Source organism: Camelus ferus, chromosome 8, assembly GCF_009834535.1.
Source record: "Camelus ferus isolate YT-003-E chromosome 8, BCGSAC_Cfer_1.0, whole genome shotgun sequence".
In the NCBI taxonomy this organism is placed as follows: Eukaryota; Metazoa; Chordata; class Mammalia; order Artiodactyla; family Camelidae; genus Camelus; species Camelus ferus.
Genome location: NC_045703.1, coordinates 40,570,630 through 40,592,821, shown reverse-complemented (window position 1 = coordinate 40,592,821; position 22,192 = coordinate 40,570,630). Strand labels below are relative to the sequence as shown.

The window sequence follows — 22,192 nt, the reverse complement described above, 5'->3', positions numbered from 1 at the left end:
TCTTGAGCTGCCAGCTTTGTCCTCTGATTTGGCATTTTTACCTACTACTATATATCATACCTGTGCCAACCAGTGCCCCAGATGTTAAATTTAAGAAGCTAATCATCTTTGCTCCTTCTCTACCTCCTTCATTCAACGTCTCCTTTCCCCTTCTCTCCTCCTCCTTGACTCCCTCACTGCCTTCCCTCCATCCCTTTCCCCTCTTCCTCTTTGTTCAGTTTGCCTCCCTTCTAATTTCTGAGTCTTCCCTTGTTCATCCTTTTCAATGTTTTATATTCAGACCACTGGAGTCCAAGATGAATCAAAGGATGTAAGCCCCAGATGTAAAAGCTACCTCACACATGCCTTCTAGTATGACTTTCTCTCCTACATCACTCTAAGTGAAGTAAGCCAGAAAGAGAAAGAAAAATACCATATGATATCACTCATATCTGAAATCTTAAAAAAAAAAAAAGACAAATGAACTTATATATAAAACAGAAATAGACTCACAGACATAGAATACAGACTTGTGGTTGCCAAGGGGGGTGGGGTGGGAAGGGACAAACTGGAAGTTGAAGATTTTCAGATACTGACTGGTGTATATAACATAGATAAACAAGTTTATACTGTATAGCCCAGGAAAATATATTCGAGATTTTATAGTAGATCATTGAGAAAAATAATATGAAAATGAATATATGTATATTCATGTAATGACTGAAGAATTGTGCTGTACACCAGAAATTGATACAACATTGTAAACTGACTACAACTCAGTAAAAAAATTTAAAAAAAAAACCTTCGTCTCCTGACTGTCGTCATCCTCAAGTTAACGAAAATGGTCGTCACCATTCTCTGGATGCCTCTGAGCACTTTTTGGTGGGTCATTTTGGGCATTTACCACATTCTGCCATCTATTACTGTTCCTTGTACAGACAGCTTCATCCTTTTCATACAGCTTTTATATTTTTGTGTTCTTGGGCAAAAGCATTTTATTACTTTGTATGTTTTATTGTATTTGTATGTTTTATTAATTTTTGTAACTTTTGTATTAGGCTATCCTTTATCAAAAATTGTAATTTCTTTGGGTTAATCATTTAATAAAACATCTACATAAATTTAATTTCTACTCTCCAGGAACTTTTGCTCTCTAACAGAAACATTAAAACAGTATTCAAGCAAAATGCTTAGAAATACACCTGTGTGTGTGTATATATAAAATCTATGCTCCTCCACATTGTTTTCCTAGTAGGGCGTGCTTTTTCACATTTGTGAACTACTTGCAAAAGGGTCTGGGTCATCTGACTGCAGTCATCACAAATAACGTAGTCTGGGGAATAGGCACAAAGTGTCAGTCTGTAATTTTAACCCTTTCTTCTGAGATCAATACACCATTGGATTGTGATATTCTGGTATCCTGTTGTTTTAAAGGATGATGATGAAAATATTTATCTGAGTGGCTATGAGTATGGTTACCCATATCTGGAAAAAGATAATTAAGTTATTTGAGTTTCAGATTTGTCATCTTTAAAAATGAACATAACAGCACCCCCTCACAGAGTTGTTCTGCATATCAAATCACTGTATAAAAGTTCTGTGAAATTCAAAGTGCTATACAAAGCTATTGTTAAAATGTTATTACTGCCACAATTTAAATATTCTGTATCATCTAGTCTGGTAGTCTCCCCTCCCCCGGCCAACCCACCCACCCAGTCAGTAGCAGTTGAGAGTGACCTATTGTCATGTGCTACTTTTGACTGTTTTAAGCTCCCTCCTTTAGTGACATCACTTCCACTTCCCTTATGCCTGGAAGAAGCTAAATGCTGTAAGCTTCATCTATGTTTGGCCTTTCACTGAGTACCACCAGACCAATGCTCACCAGGAGGCCAAGGTTAAAGTCACTGCATTCCCCTAAATGAGCTTAACCAATCAGACCAAATCATTTTGGTCCCCTTCATGGCATCCCACCCTGTATTTGGTACCACACACTCCTAGTTCCTTCCCCAAGATGACTCATGGTGAAAGAAAAGAAGACAATGGCTTGTTAACAGAATAAATGATCGTTTGTAACATCACACAATGCTATCCCTCAATGGTATTTATGAGTCACTATTAATAAAAAAAAGTTCTTTCTGAACTCTCATATAGCTGTCTTTGAAGTCAGTAATAATCATTTTAACACAAAGCTTCATTCCCTTTCTCCAAAAAGCTCTAAGCACCTGGGAGACATTATCTAATTAATCCTAATGCATGCAGAGAGGCTCTAAGGGGGTGTTTCAGAAGACAAAAAGTGTCTATAAAGTTCACCCTGATGATCATTAAAATATTATCCACTCAAATGCATGCACAAAACACAAGACTTTAGCCACAGGAATTCACTTAAAATAATTTCAGAAGCTTGTAAAATAAATCGGACTTCTATTGACAACTATGATGTGCCATAAATTTAACCTGTTAAAACAGATTCCTTCCAAAGCCTGTCCTTAAGTTATTTTGACTCACATGTATCTCTCTTTCCCTCAACAAAAGGACCAAAGTGTAAGTATGTTAAGATCTTAATCATTTGCAAAATTCCTAAAACTTCTTGCTGATTCAGTACGTATAAATGGTTTTTCCCAACCCCAGTCCTAACTTTTAGACTTTGTGTCATTTGAAACACTCAGCTTTCAGAAAGTTAGGAAAGATTAAAATGTTTTTGAATATGCTATATTTAAGTATTGGATTTAAGTGGATAAATAGCCCTACATAACCAAGGAATAAAGATGACTGTGAAAACAAATAAATTTAGTCTGCCTTCTTTGTGTTAAGGGCAAGGGCACAAACTGACCATAATTTAACTTAGTTAAACATTACTAGCTGAGGAAAGTCAAGTTACAGACCACAAAGCGAATCTCTTTGGTAGGGTTTTCCAAGGAATTCCACTGAGCCCCAGGCCAGGCTGAAGGGGACCTGCTGACACATCCATCTTTCTCAGTAATGGAGTGAGTATATTAAAATGTGGGAAAGTGAGACAGATACCCACCCTGCTACTGACCCTGCTTATTATGCCTGGACGATGCAACCAAAGGTCTTCTCTTTAACTCCCCTGAAGGCAAGATTATATATTTTACTTCTTCTGTAGACACTTACCTCACCCAGGGCCCTGATCAGTTACCCTAGGTGAAATCTCCTTGTTATATGTTCCACTAGAAAACTACCACTGTGAATTTCTTCTTTGGCAAGACTCATTGTCCTTATACTTACTGCTTCAATGTATGAATGCTCCACAGAACTGTAATTCAGTGGGATCAAGGACAACACTCTTCAGTCTCCAATTAGCACACTGTTTGGCATATTATTTAATACATTCAGACTGAGGGGTGGACACAGGCTTTGATGGACAGATAAATGAAGTAGCTCCATTTATCAGCTGTGCCTCCAGGTGCTCTTCAGAATCCCAGTGTCTGGGAGGGATCTGGAAGAATCAGAGAGGAGGGGTCCCAGGGACTTCCTGAACCACCCTTGCATTTTAGGGCATGTATTAGGGAACATTTCCATAAACTGTTTTTAGTTGAGAATCCATCAGGCCCTACTTATCATAATCACTTAGTATTCATCTTTTAACACCTGTTATATGCAAGAAACTATGCCATGCCATGTGTGAATGAGCATGTGACGCAAAAGAGCTCTGTAAGAGTCCTTCCTTGTAATTTTAAATATTGGAATTTCTGCAATTATGAAAATAAAATATAGAGACTTGACTCAAAAACTGCCAAGGCCATGACAACTCCAAAGTCAATACTGACCATAATTAAGTGTGCTTTAAAAATTATGTGACCTAATAAATGGAACAATAAAAGTATGTTTTCAAGCAGATTCTACTTACTCTCTTCAAGGACATTTGATAAATTCATACTATAAGTCATGCTCAATTCATTAAGTGCTTCAGCCTTTAATGATCAATAGAGTCCAGAATAGAGACCTAACATGATTGAGAAATGCACTTAGGAAAATTACTGTAACAGGATTAAGTCTTTTGCTGTGTGTCTTCAAATCACATGGCTTTTCCTTTGTTTATTTTCCTATTGACAGCTGAACTTTCCAATAATTCTTCATATCAAGGATGAAAATAGCTTTCAATTAATTGATAAACATCACAGAGACTCAAAAATAACCCCAAGAATTTAGACCCCAAAGGCATTTTATTCTCTTGCACATTCTCAGAAGTAACCGTCAGTCTTGTGTAGATGCTGGCACATTTTCCCACTACTGGAAGGGAAGATTGATCAGTCAGAAAGAAATGTCCGCTGATACTGTCTTAACAGTAGTTGGCAGAGAAAATTCTTCCTGAAATATTTACAGCTCCCTCATTCTAGTTATAACAATTATATGGAAGCCTTTTAATCGTGTACTCACAAAGCAGGTGATATCCAGGCTGTCTTGCCTCACTGCTAATTTAGTACATTCATGGAACCATCTCAGCCACCTTCATAGCTTCTTCTACCATCTAGATGATTAACTTCAATGCTGTGACTCTATCCCAGGTCTCCTGGTCCTATATAATTCTATCAGAATAAATTTTCTCCAAACATAAATCTGACCAAATGTTTTCCCTATTCAAAATCCTACGTTGGCCCTCCACTGAATATTGGAAAGTCCAAACTCCATGCTACGTCATACAAAAGCCTCTGTCATCTGAGCTCAGGTGTCTTTGCGCTGTGCCCACTGTGCCTACGTTACATCCCAACTGCTTCAATTCCTATAAATCACAGGCTGCTGCCATCTCTCTGCTTTTCTCAGACACTTATCCCCCCTGGAGTGTCTCCTCCCACCCCATCCAGTAAGAGGCACTTTCACTTCTAGAGGGGGCCCATCCAGAGCACGTCAAGATAGAATCAGTAACTCAAATGGTCAATTTTTCTTTTGTATTTCGTTGTCAAGACACCAGATAACACAAGCGTTTTCACTCATCACATACCCTGCTCCAGGGCTCTCTTTTCCCCTTCAGTTTCGCTTTCCAGCACCTCAGAAGATACATACGGAGCCATACTATTTTCTCCCTTCCACCTTGTAACTTTTTCACATCCTTTCAACACCCCTTGGTGAATTTCACAGTGCCATAAAGTAAAAGGGCTTGAAGACAAAGCTGTCACGGAAGCTGGGCCCATTTGAATTTTAAAAATATAAGGAGCGATGAAAGGGTTGATCCATTTTTTGCCCAAAAACTCACGTCCTCAAACTGTAAGTCATTTTCTCTTTGTACAGTGTGTTGAATGATCATTCCAATATATTTTCCTGGGTTTAGAAATCTCATTTTGGCATAAATTGATTAGAAATGTCATAAAGATTTGTACTTTTCAGCTACAAGAGGACACGTAAGTCTAATCTGAATACTGCTCACATCTTTTCTGATTTTTTTTTTGATGTTTTCCTAAGTTTTGGACATCTGTCTTTGTGTTCCTACTACCTAAATATATTCTATGTGTTCTTGACTTTATAATTTAATGAAAATGCATTACTTTTGTTGAGGAACTTATTAGTAGACATCTACATTTAACTGTATACATCTACTTAGTTGCTTCTTCTTTTTTTCTGCAATGTAATAATGAATTAAGACCATGTAGTTTCAGACTGTCCCTTTTTTTCCTGTCTGTATCAATCAGCGCAAAGAATAGAGACAATTCAAGGAATTATTCATCTTAGCTATTTTCTTCAATGAAAATCTCTCCATTTTCTGGAATAACAGTAACTTCAAAAATGTACTTAATGTTAATTTTTAAAAACAACTCATTGTTTGTTAAATATTTCTCTTTGAAACATTTATAATCCAAGCAGTCATCAAACCTGCATAAATCCACAAAATGTCTTGAACATTGATGAGACATTAATGACCCTTGCAAGTCTCTAACTGTATGTGACTTTGTTTAGCTATCAAATATGCTATTTAAGTATGCTGTTTAGTATAATTAATGACTTACATGCCATGTGTAAAATGGTAATTTAAAAAGAAATAGATCATAAGCACAAATATTACTAAATATAATCCAGTCTTTCTTTGATGACTCACCAGGTCCGTTAGGATCACACAGCACTTCTGAGACATCATTAGGAGCATCAGTTATCACTGAAGTGCATCCATATGGTGCAGATGATAGAGACACCAAGAGTCTATTTACCAAGATTTTTCAATATGTGAGAAAACATGCAATGCATAATGTTAGTCAGAACAAGCAGAATACCCATCGGGGTATTATGTTATATTCAAACATATAAAGTGTGTGAGTATGCACCCAGAAAAAAATGATAGACAAATAGCCCAAATGGTGGTAACCTCTGGGCAATGGAAGTACAACCTATAAAAGAAATTCTCTTCAAGTCCACAGAAGAAGCAATTCAAGCATCAGGTATGTTTATGAAAATAAAAGAGACAAGAGTAAGAACTTAGTATAGATCACAAAAATAGTTTGATTCCTACAACTAGAGTATGGCTTAATATTCTTAATGTTAAGGGAAATATCTCCCTTCAGAAGCAGGAGGAAAGCATCTACAGACCACAGACAGATGGTGTGTGCAGAAGTGCTCTGATGGGTCGGGAGGGTCAGAAGGGGACGCTGGAAGCTATGGAGACAAGTGTGTCAGAAAGTCTGATATTCAGTCCTACAAATATATCAAGGATGCCCAAGACTAAAGCAATATAGCTGATAACTGAGAGTCATGAGCATATCACTGTGAACATACTCAAATACATCCAGCACAAAGTTAAGAACAGCTGGAATTAGTTGGTGTTTTATTCACAGACCTGGGATCCCGAGATCTGGAAGAGGTGTTCTGGGGGTCTACCACAATGAGAAGTAACACCTCTTCCTAGGCAAGCCACTGCTTTGATTATTTCTATAGCAATAGTGTAAATATTGCTGGATGCCAAGAGACAGACTGATCAAAGGTCTCCACTCTCTCTTTATCCCTGTCAATAAATCCAGTCCCAAGAATTAGCTGGGTATGTTGCTCTCTGCTTAAGGAAGGAATTGGTCACTAACCAAAATATCTTGGGTGCCAGAACTAACACCCTCCCTGAGTCTTTAAGAGTGGATGACAAATGAGTTGGCTGGATTTACAGCAGGGCCTCTTAAAATGCCTCCTGATAGCTGGGCCAGTAGCTCTGTTCTCCATGCAGCTTGCCTCAGTGTGGTACTGTGGGACCCTGACGACGCTCTTGCCTCATTAAGATCACACAGCTTGCTCTTTGGTACATTATTAGAATAAATATTCCGCACCTTATTCTACTGTATATTTTGCTCTCCCCACATATTGTAGATACATGAAAAGCAAGCTTAGATTATCTTTCAACAAAGGGACAAGTACATGGAATTTGGAGATGAGATAGAAGCCAGCTGTTGTCAGTACAGCCTGTTTTTAGAAGAGGGCAGGGGATCTGACAGCTGCACATGGAGTGGTGCAGTCACAGCCCTACTAGAAGGAAAGGATGTCACAAGACAAATGCAAAGAACTCTCAGCTCACAAACTGTACTTATCAGAAGGTCTTCCGTGACAGCAACCAGGTTACAAATGGTTAACAGGAAAGTATCTCATGAGGAAATAGAAAGAGTGCAGGTATTGGCCTTTTGCTCCAAACCTAAGATTGGTCCCAAGAGCTTTGTCTGACAAAGAAATGAGCTTTTTACAAAGCAGGGATGGTATTTTGAACAGCTTGGTATACCCTCTGTCATCACGACAGACACCACAGAACTACCTGACTCGACTCCCTGACAGCTTTTCGGCAAGCACTCAGAGACCAGGCGGGGGAGCCCACTCATCGCAAGGAGACGCCTGAGCTCAAAGCTGGCCTTCCCACACTTGAGGAGCTGAATCTCTTCTCCCAGCATCACACCTGTGGGCCGGTGGACTCCGACGTGTGGCATCCGTCAGAATCTCCCGGACGACTGATTCAGTCTCAGCTTGCTGGGGACCATCCCCTGAATTCCATTCCACAGGTCTGGGATGCTCCATTTTTACCAAGATCTCAGGTGAGTCTCATGCTGCTGGGCCAGGGGTCACATCGTGAGAAGCACTGCTCTAGACAGGATTTGAAATGTATTTCCTGGTTCCGTGACTACTTGACCCACATATTACCTTTACCTCCATTTCTTCCTCCCTCCTTCTCTCTTCGTCCATTTTTTTTTTAAACTGGGAAGCTGTGTCCATGGCACAAAGTTAAATAAAAGACACTTTTCTATTTTTAGTGCAGTGAAAATATTCTGTGATATCATAATAATGGACATGTCCTACATTTGCCCAAACCCATGGAATGTATATCACCACGAGTGAATCCTAAGGTAAATATGGACTTGAGATGATGACGGCATGTCAATCCGCCGTAACCTCTCTGATGAGGGATGCTGGTAACCACGGGAGCTGCATGTGGGGAGAGAGGCGGCGCTGTGGGGAATCTCTGCACTCTCCTCTCAATTTTGCTCTAAACCGAAAACTGCTCTAAAAAAAAGTATTTGAAGAAAAACAATAACAAAAGTGCCTTCCTTATATTTAAAGAGCACTTTTTCTCTACCACACACTTAGGGAAAAGCTAAGCAAACAAACATGTAAGATCAACTCTTTATCATTTAATTCAAATTCTTCTCTGACATCTACCACCATAAGAAACATTAAAAAGCCTTATGCAGAATCAAGAAGGGTCAAGTGATCAAGAGAATTTGGGAAACTCTGGGTTAAGCAAACTTAAAGTTTCTTTGTTGAAGACCTTTTCAGTGTTAAATGAGCTAATGGGTATTGAGATTCTCCAGGAAGCAGTAACAGCTTTGATCATTTACAGAACTTGTTTCATTATGGAATACTTTTTGGGTGGAACTCTAGTGTTCTAGGAATACAATTTGAGAAATAGTATCATTTTCCCCCAAGGACTCAGATAAATGATTGACTTAAACTAGGTAGGATCATTTTTCTTTTAAATCAGTTCAAAAAGAAAGGTATTATTTGTATATTAGGATACTGTATGTGTGTGTAAAAAGACTGATGAGTTTGTAAGATAAGAACTTCACTCTAATAGATTTAAGCCCACAACTGAAATCAGGTTTTACTAGACCTATCATTGAATCCAAATTCCTAAAAACCTGCAGGAAAAAAATGTGAAATACCTTTCTTTTCCTTCTTTGGAACTGGATAGTTACTATTAGAATACCTGCTAATTAATGTATTCTGTACTTGTTGGTTAAAATGGAGACTCACAAAACACTTATAAGTTTCAATTTCCAGACAGACCTTAAATTCTTAAACCATATTTGTGGCTTTCTTAATTATTTCAATTTAAACTTACATGAGTCTATAATACTATATCAAAAGATCATTAAGCTATTAAGCTAAACATTAGATATTTACTAAAAGGGCAGAGATTGATAAAGATTACTATTAGAAACCTTTTAAAACCATAATGTATCAATTTCAAATTACAGAACATGGTTTAAATGTCATTTATACATTGGAACAAACTGAAAACACATAATCACCATCTCCATGAATCACCACTTAGCCTCATTTCTAATCCTCCGCTGCAGACGAAGGTTACTAGGCTGTGGTCCCTGCTTGCTATTTGATAAGCATTAAGTGCTTAATTTCAAGGATTTCACTGATCTCTTAAACAAGGGCAGACACAAATTGTTTTCTAAACAAGAGAGTGAAAACTGTGTTTTTATAACCACATCTATAAAGATTTCCTCTCCCTTTAAATGTGTTTAACACAAACTAGAAGTGTAAAATCAAGAAGTTCTTACCTCTCTATGTCACTACATAAATTCTGTAAAACCTTCCCATTTTTCCATAGCAAGAAGACATGCATTCTTTCATTCATTCACTCATCAGTTCAAACAGTATTTATTCAGTTCTAATGATATGAAAGGATGATGAACAATGTTCTTAAAACATGAAAAAGAAACATACTAGAATATATAGTATACACAATATGTAACATACATTATATTGCATATTACAGGATATATGTGTGTGTATGTGTGTCTGTATACACACATACTTGTAGGATGGCTTTGACTTAAAGAAATAACTGTATACGAAGCTGAACTTCATTAATGGAGAGACAGCTTTTTGATGAGCCTATAAAATTAACTCAACTGGATAATTCCAGGCACGAAGGTAAAGCTGCTACTCTTCCAAAGAATCAGACAACCCTGTTTAGGCTGCTTGAAGGAGTCGAGGTGGGGTGAAAAGCAGAAGGCTGACTTCTTTTCTTTACAGTGATTATGTAAAGTCAACTTCAGCTGTACTGATTAAAAGGAAGTTTCCTTCTGAGTTCATTTCTCCATTGCAGGTAAGAAAACTACACTCTTAACATCTTTCAGTGGTTACTGGAGGATGTTGCAGAAACTACAGTAAGTGATCAGCACTCTGGAGAAAGGTCAGTACTCTGCCATAGCAACTGACCTGCAAAGTAGGAGGTCAAAAAGTACCATTTAAATTCTGTCTAGGCGAATGACCTTGTTTAAGGCACAGGGAACGAGGGAAGAGCAGAGCGCTGGGAGAGCCCTTCAGGAGCCCCGAGCCCCAGCAGTGGGTGTTACAGCAGATGTGTGTCTCACACAGCAGTGAGGAGGATGGGTCCAGTACTCAAAGAGAACTTCCGGTCTTCGGGGCTGGTCGCTCACAGCTCCCGCCCACACTCAAAGAAGTATCTTATCCAAGGAGCAACAGTTAACAAGGTGGAAACTACTTCAAAAGATAGTCGCTGATGGCCCTGAAGTAAACTGGACATTTTCTGAGATGGGAGAGCGATGAGGGTGTTGTATGGAAACCATTTCTGAGGTTTTAATATTTGGGGAATTTTACTGCCTTCTCTTGCAGAAGCTTTAGAGTTTTACTATGGTTGAAAATGACTACTTTTGCTTTGGTCCTAAAACTAATTTTGTCATAAATGCTGTCTATTCAAAATACCTGGACATCTATCTTGTAAAAGCCTACAATATAATAATGAGGAAACGCAACCCGGCTGGTTAATGCTATTATAAAGTGGGTAAAAAAAATCAGGATCTGAATGTTTTACAAGGAGCCCTAGAGACAGTAACGTCTTCCTTTGTGTGCAAGATACTAAGACTGAAAGACATGAAGTAATTTGCTGAAGGTCTCAGATGGCAGATAAAGGACAGAGAGCAGGGTCTTGCTTGCCAATCCAAGTCTCTTTCTATCATCCAATGGCCACCTAGCAGAGTTTTGTGTCTAGAATGCTTGTCTAGATGTCAGAGAACTTGTTGCATTTCCGGCCTTTTGCAGTCAACTATTGGCTGTCCTGTTTCCCATTCACCAGGGAAGTCAGTGTTTAATGATATGTACGACCCACAGTTGTACAACTCCCCAAATGCATTGTCTTTAAGGGAAGAACACCTCGTTCCCTTCTATCTTCAGTGTCTGACATAGTGTCCAGTACATCCTAAATACTCAACATAGATTTGTCTGAGAGCTGAGCATTCAAGGGATACAAGCTGAGATCAAGGGATCTGCTAGAAGTCTTCTTCAAACTCCATAATATTTAAAAGCCATAAATCTAAAGCCATATGATCTCACTTACCATCTGGTTGTTTGGTCTGACAGGTGTTTAAGCATGTTCTGTTTTAAGAAGTATTATTTTAAATATTCTCAAAATGGATCTTGACTGCCAAAAGGCTACAGGATACCTTGTACATTATAAGTTTATAAGCAAAGTTGGATTTTTTTAACCTCTTTAAAAGACCTTTGATATCTGTAGAAAATATAAATTTTAGATTAGTTGCTGTTATTTAGGGTAGAATGCAGACGGTGGACAGCTGGAAAGGTTTCTAAATTACCACTGATTCAAATAAATCTCCTGCAGTGATCTCCCTAATATTTTAGTAGAGATAGGTAAAAAACATTTTTCTATTAGAAATGTTTAATTCTTCATCAAAATAAGGGATTTATTACACGTGCTAAATATATCAAAGCACGTTATTCTATTTGGAATTAATTTCATTTGACAGTTTCCCATTCATCCAAGTGGAATGAGAAATTCCTCTCAAAAAGAAAATTCTAATTTACAAGGATATGATTATAAATTTTTCAAAATATAGTTTTTCTAGCTTTCACTTGGACACTTGGTATTTCAGGTCATTTAAAAATTTATTCTGACCCTGAATAGTTTTTTTAAAAGCATAAATATTTAGAAAGTAAAGTATACAATTTATTCCTGTTAACTAGCTCTATGCCGCACACAAGAGTTCTGTGGCCTAAAACTGCCCATTTCAGCTGTCTGTGGGCTTTGAGGTCTCAGAATTAGTACAAGGCCTACAGCTGCACCACGAAATTTACAGGGGTGGACAGGCAGTAAACATGAAACCGAGCAGGACCCTCCTGGGTACAAAAGCCCCTCCGTGTCCCATTTCTTGTTTGTAGGGGTAAAAAAAAAGGCTTTAGTCTCCGAGGCCTTCCCCAAGTTCCAAAGAGCAGGTTCAAGCAGTTAACAGGACATCTGGGTTAGAACTCCCGGTTCCTTATGAAGGAGTATAGCTAACAATCCGACGCATATCTGAATTTTCCTACAGAAACTAGGACCCCCACCGACGTGGAGGATGGTGACTACATGCTGACCACAAGCACGCAGACCCCAGCCTGGCTGGAACCAGAAGGTTGATGACTGAGATTCCTGGAACACTACCCTGCTACCTCACCCCCAACCAATCAGAAGAAAGTCATGTGCCCTGCAATCCTCACCCCAGTTTTGCCTTTAAAAACTCTTCCCTGAAAACCAACAGGGGGGTTGGGCCTTTTGAGCATAAGCCGCCCATTCTCCTTGCTCAGCCCGGCAACAAACCTTTCTCTGCTCCAAACACCAACATTTCAGTCTGTTTGGCCCTGCTGTGTGTCAGACACACAAACTTGCATTTGACCACAACTATCCTCTTCAGAGATGTGTTTGTGGATTTTCTCCCCCTGACATGGTTGATGTGAATATTGAAACCAATTTCCATTTCCCAAGTTATGTCAAGAGCAGAATGAGGAATTATAAAGTGAGCTGAGCTTCTATTTTCTGACTTACGCAGTGCGGTTTTAGAGCCCTGAGCAGCCAGCGGCTGGGCCAGCCACCGGTGTGGTCCTGGGCGTACGTCCTAGAGCTGTAGGAACCACATGTTGAGTCAGGAGAGGTATCACTATCTCTGCCATCCTCGTAAGGTTCTCTGAACATGCTTCTTTCTCCTCTGGCTTCCAACACTGGCCAGCAAACAACCTGGTAAAAAGTGGCTCACTGTGCTACTGAGCACATTAGTAAGGGCACAAGGATATACTAGGGGATAAGTGAAGGGCCCTTCTGTTTCATTCAACGCACACGCTGGCTCACTCTCATTCATTAAGCCACAACTGAGTCCAAGCTTTCCTCTCTAGCAGTGAGCTCAACGTCATCAAAGCAGCCTCTCCCCCTCCCCATCCCGGCAACATTACCAAAATGTGGGATTTCCAAATATCATTCACATGGTGAAAACAAAGACTGTTTGCTTTCCTCCAGTTTGTTTAGAACTGAGAAGTAGCAAGAATATATATTTTTTAGGTTTGTCCAAGTCAGGAAGGGTATGGACACCTTATTACTGCAAATGATTTAACCAACTAAAAAAGAGCCAATTTGCAGAAAACAAATTAGTCTTTGGGAAATCAGATCAATGGGTACTTACTGATTAGACAAAAAATTAACTTAGTTTTATTTAATAAACATATACTTATATACATACACAGACTTATTCTTCATATATCATACTTCAATGATTTCATCTTTATCCCAATTTGAGAGATTGTGAAAGTGATGAACATATTCATAAATTGTTTTCTTTCCCTCTTTATTCAGTCATTGCAGAGATCTGAGCCAACATTTCTTCTTTATTAATAGCAACAAAAATGTTATTTTATATTGTCCAGTGTAAATATTTTATAGCAAAACAGTAGTAAAATGAACTCAAGTCACAAATATAAGGATTTTCAACTTCTGAACTGTAATAAAACTTTACTTCATTTTAGCTGGTATGAGATTAATCTATTTAAAACAGTTTGTATTTCAAAGCTGGAAACCGGTGCTAAATGTTGAATGATTACAAATCCAAAAAAAAGTCAATAGAATAAAATTAACAAAATATAAGTACTTGCATTTAGTCTGAGCAAACTCAATTTGGCCTCAAGTTTTCAGGATTTCTGTTTATCCAACACAATTTTAAAAGACAGAAGTCTCCTTTCTTGTTTCAGTTTCTATGCCCATAAGGCAGCAATGTTCTAACAATAGTATGAGAATGATATGAAGATAATTATCATTAAAAGCATAAGCCATTCATAGTTGATAACACTGACAGGAGGGGTGGTTACACTTATGAATCAAAGGCCAATGAAGGCACAATAGATAATGAAATAACAATAAAGCAGAGGATGCTCCTACAACAATAGCTCAGTCAAAAACATATTCACTTGACTTCCTAAAATGTGGCCTGTTAATGCATAATTACAAATTCACCTCTTAATTTGTGAGCTATCCAAATGAGTAAAAGTACACAAAACAGCAAACTGGAAGTGGAATCCAGCAGTAGCGGTACAAAATGGAGTGTAAGACCTTGAACGCTGGAATCAGGCTCTGGTCCTCTCTGCCATTCACTGACTCCGTGACCTTGGACAAACATCATCAGCAGCATCATAGTTTCTATGAAAACTACTTGCATTATATCATTTACTTTTCATTTCATTAAAATAGGTACCACTTTCATCCCCTTTTTAGAGATGAGAACATGGAGATTTATACTGTTAAGTAACTTGTTCCTGGTACACGGCTTTCATGATTTGTACCCAGGAAGCTTAGCCCTGACAGAGCCACATGATTAATGACAAATGTCAATAGGTGTCTCAGAGTCTTTATCTGAAAACAGCTAGATCACAGATGTCCAGGGAGTGGTCAGTGATGCCATCAAGCAAGGGCTTAGCACAGAATTTGATACTTAGCAAATATTTAGCAAAAGTATGCTAATATAATAATAAAAATAGTAATAATAAATGGTGATAAATCAGAAAACAACAAAAGCAACAACAAAAATCAAAATGTCTACAAAATACTGATTATGTCTAACAGTAAGTGCTGGAGAGGGTGTGGAGAAAAGGGAATCCTCCTACACTGTTGGTGGCAATGTAGTTTGGTGCAGCCATTATGGCAAATAGTATGGAGATTCCTCAAAAAACTAAAAATAGACTTACCATATAATCCAGCAATCCCACTCCTGGGCATATATACAGAGGGAACTCTAATTTGAAAAGATACATGCACCCCAATGTTCATAGCAGCACTATTTACAATAGCCAAGACATAGAAACAACCTAAATGTCCATCAACAGACAAATAGATAAAGAAGCCATGGTATATTTATACAATGGAATACTACTTAGCCATAAAAAAGAATAAAATAATGCCATTTGCAGCAACATGGATGAAACTGGGAATCTTCATTCTAAGTGAAGTAAGCCAGAAAGAGAAAGACAAATACCATATGATATCACTCATAAATCTAAAAAAATTCTAAAAAAAAAAAGAAAAGAAAAAAAAGAAGACACAAATGAACTTATCTACAAAACAGAAACAGACTCACAGACATAGAAAACAAACTTATGGTTACCAGTGGGGGTAAGAAGGTGGGAAAGGATAGGTTGAGATTTGGAGATCTGCGGATACTAACTACTATACACAAATACATAAAGAACAAGTTCATGCTGTACAGCACAGGGAACTATATCCAATATTTTGTAGTAACCTATAATGAAAAAGGACACAAAAAGGAATATATGTATGTATATGTATGCCTGAAACATTATGCTGTACACCAGAAATTGTCACAACACTGTAAACTGACTATACTTTAATAAAACAAACAAGCCAAACAACAACAACAAAAAGAATGATGAAACATGATTAAGTGAGGTTCACTTAAAAAATGATTCCCCATTAGGAAATACAGTTAATAAATGACATGTATTAATAGGTTAGCCCCCAGCTAGGTCCTGAAAAAAAGGAACATACAAACTTCTTATGTAGGAACAAATGGATTCTTGAGCCAGGTCATACACACATAAGTTGCTACATGCATATGTGTTGGAGGAGATGGTAAGGCTGGAGACGTATATATGTGTATCTCAACCAAAGCTAGAGTTCATATTCTATGAATATTAGGAAGCATTCTTATTATAGTAAGGATGTCCACTAATATTACAGTTGTCTGGGAAATACTGGCCACTGCAACCAGGCAATAGAAAGAAACAAAGATAAAAATAATAAAGACAAACAGCCTTTTTTTTTTTTTTGGTAGAAACTGAGTGTAGGTAAATATCCTAAGAGAAAAAAGTTAAAAACCTATTTTTAGAAAAATGTAATTTCAGCCAAGAGAGGGTTTTACAATTAACATATAAAAAGTAATCACTCATTTACTTATTTATTCAATCACTATCCTATTGGGCATGTAATTGTAGAGAAGAGGAAATTCTTCTCTTTAGTTTAGAAAAGTGATTGCTTTTTATATGTTATGATTAAGTATAGGCAAAACCAAACAATATTTGTCAATGAATGACCAATATTATAAATGTATGTAAATATGTATACATACACACATACACATTTGAGTGTATAATACATTTCCAGTATTCAAAGAGAAACTGTTGGGTTTTTTTTTTTTTTTTGTAATTTCAAAAACACTTGAAATAGCCTTGATATTTGAAATAGAAGATTGTTGAATGCTACTTGCCCTATCTAATATTAAGTAATATTATAAAGTCATAATAATTAAAACAGTATGATCTTATGTTGCAAATAGAACCAACATACTGGCCTATCTATAGAGTTATCTCTAGGTGTTGCTATTTCAAATTATAATTCTTTATTTCACTGGTAATATCTAGCAAGGTTTTTTGTATTTTTAAAATAAGCCTGCATTAATAAATACTTTAAAACTCTGACAGATGTTTAAACGCTCATGAAAGAATGTCCTTTTTGTATGAGAGTAAAAATACTCCTATTATTCATGACCATGAAAACTTATCTGCAAAGGAGACCGATTTAAATTTGTCAGAGTTGTCAGAGATCCTCTAAGGGAGGGAAGACAGTGCTGATTAAACACCCTTGATTCTAAGTGCAATAACTTATAAAATATTGAACTCTGTTAATTTGCTTTTGATGAAACTAGAAAGTATCAATACGTACACAGTCCTAAATAAAGGTACCGAGATCTTATGTACCTACCTATTAAAATGAAACTTCTTGGGGGCATTTTATTAAAGTTATATATCAAGAGAAATTACCTTTGAATCTATCCTTATCTGAGCCAGTTACAGTACAGGAACTACACACTAAATTCATAGGCAGTGGCACGTGCTTACGCGCACGCGCGCATGTGTTGGAAGAGCACAGAGAGTGAGGGGTGGCAGGAAAGTAGAAAATTCATCATCAATATGTTCTGCTAAAAATCAGGACTCTGCATCCACCAGTGATTTCTTGTATTTTACCTCAAAACTTACAGTATAATATATAAAGTTATTAAATATGCCAATACCTCGATACAGTCATTCCTGAGTCTCATATTTCCTTTTCAAAGTATGCAGTTTGAGTCCTGGTCAGTTCCGGGGGAAGCTAGATTCTATAATGACCAGCCAAGTCAAAGTGAAACTTTGCCATCAGCTGAATCGTGGGCTATTTCTCTATAATACCCACCATATTTCAGCCTCACCTAAATTAATGTGAAGTCTGTAGTCAACTGCTGATTTCAAGATCGTAAAATGAAGAAATCTCTGAAACCCATTTTCACTGTCCTCAACTCAAGCAAGCACATGATTCTTCTTCCTTCAGGGGACACACTCATCAAAGACTCAGGCCTCACCAGACAACCTGAGGAAATCATGTGACCCTGACTTTTACAAGACAGGTCTGCTTTAAAGTACACCCATATGATCCTGTGTCCCTTCTAACTTCTACCCCATAGTGGACCTTTCATATACTGCCAGGTGCTTCCCTCTCTTAGGCCACCATGCTCTTTTTAGACCTTTAAAGTTGTCTTTTGCTCCCATCACTCTACAGAAATGTACCCATTTTATCATAACCCCAGAAAATTACAGAATTCCAAAACCCAGTTGGTTCTTCTAGTCTTTGGATAAATGTTACTACAGTGTGACATCCAAGGATCAACAAAACCTTTATGTAAAATCACCCAAGTTTCAAATGTGCCTCAAGATGTTTTCATGTGTATGGGAGATGATACTGGTTTAATCTGATTTCATTTCATGATTAAAATGTAGCAGAATTCTTTTTAGGAGACAACTTCAAAGAAATCCCAAATTACACAAGTTTTCAGGAGCCAGTAATTATGAAGACTCAGAAAAAAAAAAATGACATCTATGAAACATTATGTAAGCAAAATTCACTGATGCTAATTTACAACATTCAAGAAGAGAAAGACTATTGACATGAATTGCCACTGGAATGATTAACCTCCAAATTTCTCCATCCAAAAAAAAAAAAAAAAAGCCTTTTCCTTTAGGTAGTAAATGCAATACAGCAGAAAGTTTCCAAATTTCCAGAGATTTGTGAATCTGCTTGTGCCATCACATATCTCTCCCTGCTGATAATTTCTGTGTGGATCTCTCCCATCGTATCAAGGGCTGAAGCTGCTCTTTTGCCTTTTGGAAGTGGACACTCCCTTGCTTGTCACTAGTGTGGGCGTCCCTCTTCCTGTATGGCAGCAGGGGGGTTAACCAGCCCAGGTAGATAGGCCCACGGCAGGGAACCTAGCGCATCCTAGTTTGAAAGGACCAGACACAGGCTTGTCAATTCTAACCTGACTAGCGATCTCTCAGGAATACTGAGCTGCAAGATAAGAACGGAGCTTTGATAATCCAAATGCACTTTGATAGAACATCAACTGAATTTAGCACCGAAGAGCAACATTTTTAAGGTTCTAAATTTTAGCTGGAGGCAGAGGGAATACCAGAAGGAAAATAAATGAAAGCTGCTCACCACTTCAAAAGCTAATCTTTGTAATGCTTTCATTAGCAGTTTAAAAAAACCACATACACACTTTTGAAGTAGAAAAGAAATGATTCTGACGCCTGATTGCTGTGGGGTGTAGTTTAACTACCCAGGCTTTCAAAAAACAGTCAAGGTCAGGAGTTTCTTTTACTGCTGTTGAGCTTGTAAAATATTTTGTTTGTAAAGGCACCAAAATAGATATATAAGACAGAGATTAGCTAATGAACTGCTCATTCAGTTCCCGCAATAAAAGATAAGTATCTGTTATATTCAGAGGGAAAAAGGTTCTTCTTTCTAAAGAAACTGTCCCCTTAGGCAGGATGTAAAGGCACTGTTTTCATTTTTAAACAAACACAGTATAAAAATATTTGGCCTAGACTGTAGAGAAGTTGCAGTGGGACTGGTAACCAGGAGACTTACAACCCATCTCCCTAAAACTTCAGCAAGGGGGAGAGGGCGGAAAACAAGTGAAATTATTGTGAGCTGAGTCCAATGGGAGAATACACGTGTTTCAAACCAAAATACCTAACTCAAAGGCCATACCAGTTTGTAAACAGGAAAACAGGTAAAGTCAAGATCATGGTGCCAACACATATACTCTAAGAGATTTCCTACCCAAAGATCTGGCCTTGAGAAAAGTCCTGCCTGCTAGATACAATGTGGGTTTTGTGGCTATCAGATCAATGATATTATGGATAGAACATGTGGGCTGAGGTATAATAGAGAATTCCTAATTACACAGTCTTCACATAATATCAATCTTGAGGAAGAGACAATAGCCATTATTTATTCTCTCAATACCAAGTAATTCTAGGCCTGTTTTTACATTATCACCATGACCCGCTTTTCAAAACACGTTTCCAGCACCCTTGTTGCTTTCCCTCCAATACCGCCGTTAATACTCCCGGTTGACAAATTGCTCTTGGGCTCTTGGTCTGTCCTCTCTGCTATGACAAGGGAAGCCCACACATTATTTCCATCTCACAAGCAATACTAAAATACAGTGAATTTCCAGTCTTGATAAATACCGTTATCAAAGCTACAGTCTTGAATTTCTTCTGCACAATGTTAAATAAAATGCGTCACTCTTTCCTTAAGAGGATGTCATGGTTCAAATGGTGGTGAAGGGATATGGGGCATTTGGGGCAGAAACAGCATGAATCAACCACATAGTTGAGGATGATAATGATGATAACTAGCTAGCAGCTTTTAAGCACTTTTGTGTATCATCACTATTATTTAGACCAAATCAGAGAGAAAGCAAAGGGACACAGGGACGAAGCGACTTGCACGGAATTACACAGGAAGTGGGGTAGCTAGGAAAAAACAGTGCGTATCTGAAGAAATAAGGCACAGGGAAACTGGAGGAGAGTGTCTGGGGGTGACTCTGAGGAGAGCTGATGCAGGGGCCTGAACACCAGGTAGAGGGTAAAGATCACAGTTTTACTCTACAAGTATCAAAGAGATATTAAAGGTTTGCTTGAGCAAGCTGAGGGAAAAGGTATTCCTCAAGATACATTTGCTATATCCACCAAACATACTATCACGTAATGTCAAGGCTTTCTCAGCTCATGTGCAAATGCCCTTAGATCCGTAATTTAAACATGTTAACTTTATGGTCAGATTTTTTATTTGGTTTTGGAAAGATCACATCCTAATGTGTGAAGAGTCATTTTATAGTGTTCTTCCAGCCTCAGATTTTATTAGAGTCTCTTGCAAGAGGGGCCTAATTTCTTTTTCCTGTATTTTTGTCAATTTGAATCATTATAAACATTTGTACTTATAAATAAAGCTATTTATTTGTACTTATAAATAAAGCTATTTACAACATGTTCATTTTCATGTATCTGCAGGTACTATTGGGGTCCCATCATGCTAGCATAAAGTCAGCTTTTCTCAGAGAACAAACATTGGATAGAGACCCTCCCAGGCCTCTTTCTAAGCAGCAGTGATTAAAAAAGAGATCATGAGAATATGAATGTGGCTGACTTTAACACAAACCCTCAAACGACTACGAGGAAACTCAGTCACCATATGATAATAGGTGAGTTATACCAATATCAACAATGATTAAATAGCACATGCTGTTAATCGTCAAAACACAAATTTCAACCTTTTCTTGTGAAAAAAAAATTCACTTTGGATTGTAAGCATAATACTTTATACCTAGAGAAATATTTTTATTATTACTATAACAACAGAGAGGTATATGTAATTAAACCTGAACATATGTTCCTTTCCATTAATGTTACTTTTAGAAATTCCACAACAGCTATTAGACAATCAAAAGTAGCCATGCTAAAACGATTTTGCAAGTAGACTATACATTCAGTTGCATTATTCCTGTTTCCCTGACAACCTGCCAGCATTCATGACCCAACCAAATTCCCAACAGTGTTACAGAATAGGCTTTTAATAATGCAAAGGCCTTTCTTCCCTTTGACGGGATGATGTTCTCTTAGTGAGAATGGAATCAGCCATTAACAATCTGTTCATCAGTTTTCCTTTCAATGTCCCAAATGTGATTTAACCTTTGTTAACCAATTCTCAGATTATCTTACACTGGATGCTAATTAAGAAATACATTTATAACGTGATACAATGGATGTCCTAGGGCTCCAAATAGGCAGCTGCTTAAAATACAATGGCTGGCTTTCTTCCACCTGCTTATATATCACTAATTTATTTTAAATATCTTTTAAGTGTTATAACTAACATGAGAAGGGCAAAATAATCTTTACTGAGATATGTTCCAACAGGTATTTCAAAACTTAACTGGTTTTTTATATCATCATCCAAGTTATTTTAAAGCATTAATGCAACACATTTTCCTCTACATAATAGAACACTCATCTCAACCTTTTTCACGTCCCTAATACTAGACAATACGCTACTCCTGCATGCTTGTAAATGACTAATGCCTCAAGTGATTTCCATTTCTTTTTAAACTTTTTCTATTGTGAATAGCTTGCCTCCCCATTCTCTATATTTTTGATAAAAAAGAGAAACACGCTTGCTTTCCTTTGGTTCAACATTTTATATTAAAGACCGTCTGTCATGCCAGCAACAGGCAAAGTGGTTCAGTTTACTAAAACACGTAGGCTGGGTGTTGTTAATCAATGACATTGAATTGATTTTTTTTTTTTCCTGGAGAACTAACACAAAGTATTATATACA

The 22,192-nt window shown here is 37.6% G+C and overlaps 1 protein-coding gene and 1 long non-coding RNA gene across 8 annotated transcripts in view; both read right to left on the bottom strand.

Moving 5' to 3' along the window:
- Positions 1 to 22,192, bottom strand: part of NKAIN2 (sodium/potassium transporting ATPase interacting 2) — an 854,966-nt gene that overhangs the window by 631,682 nt on the left and 201,092 nt on the right. The gene's annotated exons all lie outside the window — the stretch shown is intronic.
- LOC116665374 lies at positions 7,166 to 11,537 on the bottom strand. Of its 2 annotated transcripts, none has more exons than XR_004321967.1 (3): positions 10,966 to 11,537; positions 7,900 to 7,901; positions 7,166 to 7,178 (listed from the first exon to the last, which is right to left on the bottom strand). It is a non-coding gene; the product is annotated as an uncharacterized LOC116665374 (long non-coding RNA). The 2 variants fall into 2 exon arrangements; XR_004321966.1 differs by lacking the exon at positions 10,966 to 11,537 and adding an exon at positions 8,878 to 9,503.